Genomic DNA, 5,000 nt, shown 5'->3' with positions numbered 1-5,000 from the left:
ACGCGTTCACCACCTCCGCCCGACCTTTTAGGGACAGTTTCCTCTCGGCCCATTGCTGGGCGAGAGTGACCACCCTACTCGTTATCTCGTTCCAGTTCTTCTCCATTTGGAGGTCCGGACCGAACCAGACCCCGAGAAACTCAACCGGGCCGTCTGTCCAGCGTCCCACGACGGAGGTACTGGTGGACGGCATGGGCTTGCTTCTCCAGGTGCCGAGCCGCAAGCCCACTGACTTTTCCCGGTTGATTTTTGCTCCTGTCACCGCTTCGTAGTCTTTCAGTGTCTCGCCGACCCGCTCGATGTGCTCGTGGCTTGACACTATGACGGTGACGTCGTCCGCGTATGCAGACACGCTCATCCCGCATCCTAATTCTCGCGGGATGCCCCTCAGAGTCGCCAGCTTCCGCAGTAGTGGCTCAAGAGTCAATACGTATAGAAGCGCCGAGAGGGGGCATCCCTGACGGACCGAACGTGCAATGTCGAAGGGTCTCGATAGATGTACATTTACGCGAATTACCGAACGGATGCCCCTGTACAAGGCAGCTATCCAGCCGCGGAAGACGGGACCGAAACCAGCCGCTCTCAGGACTGCCTCCAAGTATCGATGGTCTACCCTATCAAAGGCTTTCGATTGATCCAAGTTGATCCGGGCCCCACCCATGCCAGGTTCGTTAACTACCCTGTCTATGATGTAGCGCATCAGATGGAGGTTGTCATGGATGCTCCGGCCCGGCACGGCGCACGTTTGTGCGTTGTCGACCAGTTTCTCCATGACAAGCGCCAACCTCTTGGCTAACACCTTTGTCAAAATTTTCAGGTCTGCATTGAGCAGAGTGATTGGCCTAAAGTTATCTATAATGTTTCCCTTGTTTGGATCTTTCTTCAGCAGCGTTACAGCTCCTCGACTCACAAAACCGGGTATGCTCCCGTTTTGCTGCCAGTTGCAGTATACCGCTGCCAAGACGTCTCCAAACAAGTCTGGCATACAATAGTAAAATTCGTAGGGTAGACCATCCAAACCCGGTGATTTGTCCCTCGAGCATTCTGCCATCGCTTCCCGCACTTCCGCCGCCGTGATGGCACCTTCGCAGCACCCTGCCTTTCTTGTCGAGAGTCGTGGCAGGCTATGTAGGTAGGCACTGAAGTCTACCCTACGTTCTTGCCCTCCACTCGTCCCGAACAGTCGGGCAAAATGCTGCTGAAAGGCCTCACACATTTTACTTGGCTCGAGCAATTCGCGCCCCTGTTCATCTACCAGTGACCGAATGGTGGCTTTGTTGCCCTGTTGCGCCTCTGCCACCCGGGCCTCTCTCGCGGCTCCAACACCTTCGTTCCTTAGAGCACGCATCCTAGCTCTGACATCACATCCTTCGTGTTTGGCGTTGAAGTGTTGGTCGAGGGCCAACCTCGCCGCCAAAACGTCGGATGCGATGCCGCTTCTAATTGCCTCTTCTAGCTTCTTAACTAGCTCACCCTCTACTCTATTTCTATCTATGGCTAGTGCTTTGCTGTACCTAATCGCTTCTGCTTTTACTGCTCTCTTGAGGGCAAACCACCATTTGTTGTTGATGATGGCTCCCGTCAAAGCCCTCTTTACTAGTGTGCTAATCCGGTCTCTGAAAACTTGTCTGGACGGGAATGATGCGTTCAGTTTCCAGTACCCAGGACCCTGTCTATGTGTCTTATCTAAGTCTAGCGTACACGTCACCAATTTGTGATCCGTGTAGCTGACTGTGTGGAATTGTGGACATCCTAAGTTATCCTTGTCTACTGTCCTACACAGTATCCTATCTAGATACGATCTCGACGACCCACTGCGGTTGCTCCATGTCCACGTTGGTGCATTTGGGTGGTCGAGTCGGTACCTGTCAGACAGTTGGAATCGTCTGAGCAGGTCTCTGAGGCATTTGCATCCCCTTCTGTTTCTGTCTCTACCCACGTAGTCTACATGCGTGTCCAAGGTAGCATTCCAATCCCCCACTAAGAGTAAAGGACGAGACGTTCCCAAGAATACTTCTAGACGTCGAAAGAAATCCGCCCGACCTGTTAAGGGCGGTGCGTAGACTGATACGAGTCGAAAAGCGCACCCATTGCTGCCGTCAACATCCAGAACGATCAGTCTACCCTCCGGGTCTATGAATATCGTCTTGACTTCGAGATCCAGGCTCTTGTGAAAAAGTACCGCGGTGCCACTACCGCCCATCCTCGGCAGACAAGGAGCGAAATAAATGTTAAACTGTCCGCCAAACATGGACTTTAGGGCCCGTGGCTCGTGGAGTCTGGTCTCACTTATGGCTATGATTCCCAAATCATGTGACTTGATGTCATTTAGGAGGTATCCTTGTTTCCAAGGATACCCCAAGCCACGCGCATTCACACAACCAATCTTGACCATGATTCTATTGGGGTGTGTGCTTTAAAACACACAAATGAAAGTACAGAGAGTTACTTACTTGTGTCGAAAGTTTTGGCTTCCTCGTTCTTTGATGTGTCTTCGAGGAGGTTTCTATATAGTTTTTGGGACAGATATTTCTGGAAACCCCCTACAGCATTTGGGAAGAGGGCTTTGAGTTTGTGGTGTTGTGTTTGTGTGATGTGTAGTATTTTGATGTGTTTGGGTGGTGTAGTGCGTGGATGATTGCTATTTTTAAAGTCATCTTCACAAATGTTTGTGTATCCTGTGATGTACTCCATTAGTTTGGAGTCTTTTGTGTCTATCGCTGATAGCATTGTTTTTGTGGTGTTGGTGCTTGTTTTGTTGTGTATGGAGTTTTCAGGGTTCAGGTATCTCCCTGCTTTGGTTGCGATTTCTTGTTTGGTTTTTCTTGATCTTTTTCTTTTACCCCCTGTGGCTATTTGCCATTCTGTCGAACTTTCATCGTTAGATGAAAAGTCTGACGAATCAGCAGGGGGCAAGGGTAAAGCGTCTGGGTGTATTTGTGCGGTTGTAGATATTGTTGTGGTGCGCGGGGAGGGTGTTGCTGGGGGGTTTGTTGTGGTTATTGTCTCTCCTACATCCTTGGTGCTTGTCTTCTTCGTTGTTATTCTTGGTGTTGGAATTGGTTTATTTGTTGTTGGTGGTGATGATTCTGTTCTTGGCGCTGGTGTTGGTGTTGTTTGGTTGGGTTGGCTTGTTCTTTGTTGTTTTTCCTGCATTTCCGCATACAGCTTCTTGACTAGCTGTCCATATTGTGGTGTGGGCAATAATCCTGGCTTTTGTGATTTTTCCTGTGGCTGTTGTTGTTGTTGTAATTTTGCGGCAGATTTGCACTCCTTTTTGAGGTGTGCCTCACTGCCACATGTATAGCATCGTGGCCTTCTGCCCTCGACTACTACGTATAACTTGCGGCCATCCTCAAGATGTACGTGGGTGGGGATTTTATTTATGTCCTCTTGACTTATGTGGAAGAGGAACTCTATTCTCTTTCCCAGCCAGTCCTTGTTTTCCGAAACACCGATATCTAGGATGTTTATGTCCTCCATTTCGGATGTTACGGCGGATGTAATCCACAGTGTTGTAGTCACTTGGGGGACACCACTGATAATGACTTTCGTCACCTTCTGGCCGAGGTAACTCGGTGTCAACGTTAGTTCATCAGAATGAAGGGTTATCGTTGAGAATTTCTTCGCCAACTCTTCATTCTGAAAAACCACCTGTACGTGTGCGAACTTGTTCGCCCAAGTCACACAATCCTTGTATCCCCAGATGGGGCGTAAGCACTTTTCGACTTTGTCTGTGCTTGCCTTTTCTGGACTTTTTGTTTTTTTATTTGTGATTTTATATACAATTGTCTTTTTTTTCTCCTCATTCAGTATGTGCTGAGGTATGTGTAAGAGTATTTTTCCGTTTTGATTTGTAATAAGGTTTCTGCAATCTTTAATCTGTTGTGTAGTAAACGAAACTTTTGTTACCTTTTCTTTTATCGCCTCGGCGAAGTTTGTTGTTGTTTTGTTATTGTTGTTACTGCCGGTGGTGTTGGTGTTGATGGCAGGGGTGTGGGTTGTAGGTTTGTGGTTACTGATTATGCAACTAGCAAGGGGTGGAAAATTGCCTGCGTAATTTAGTCCTGCATTAGCGCAAATTTCGGCATTTCGTTTGCTTGTCGTCGTTATTTTTTCACTTGTTGGTGGAGTGAGCAGTGGTTGAAGGGAATTGTTGTTGTCGTCGTCGTCGTTGTTGTTGTTGTTGTTGTTGTTGTTGTTATTGTCGTTCTTGGTGACGGCGGTGGTGTTAGTAGTATTAGTAGCATTGACGGCACGGTCTTTGGTGGCGGTGATGGTGATGTTGGTATTGTTATTGGTGGCGACGTCTTTAGTAGGGATAGCAGTTTTAGTAGCAGATTCTGCCATGGTGTTGTTGTCGGTGTTGGTGGTGGTGGTGGACTCACTGATGGTGTTGACGGTGCTTGGCCTTGCGACCTTTGTTTTGTATTTGTTGCTGTTGTCGATGTTGATGGTGGCGGAGTTGTCAGGTTCAGCGTAAGGTAACAGGGCATCCTGTTTTTCTGCCTCTGCGTCACGCTTGACTTGCACCTCAGCCTCGTGGTGACCAGTGGCCATTTTGGAAATAAAATGGCTAAATGAAACCACGAAGGCTATGAGAATTTTTTCTTTTAAATTTTGCCCACAAGGGGCAAAATTTTGTGTAGATATTTATCAAAGGTTTACAGTGGATGTTGTTGCACAACTTTTAAACACAAAATATTTCACAATAAACAATTTTCAACGTACAAAATGACCAACTTACGTGGAGCCCATTTGACTAGCGTCCGTCCATGTCGAAGATAGATAGATAGATAGATAGATAGATAGATAGATAGATAGATAGATAGATAGATAGATAGAAAGATAGATAGATAGTTAGATATAAATACAGTGTACATTTAAACACATAGGATGTACCCGTCATAGGATTTGCTGCACGCCAGAAGGAACAGTTAAAATCCAAACCGCAATTAGGGATTATCATCGAAGGGAATGAAAATTATAAAAAAATTAAC

Source organism: Octopus sinensis, unplaced genomic scaffold (assembly GCF_006345805.1).
Source record: "Octopus sinensis unplaced genomic scaffold, ASM634580v1 Contig10320, whole genome shotgun sequence".
NCBI classification, from domain to species: domain Eukaryota; kingdom Metazoa; phylum Mollusca; class Cephalopoda; order Octopoda; family Octopodidae; genus Octopus; species Octopus sinensis.
This window is presented reverse-complemented; position numbering follows the sequence as displayed.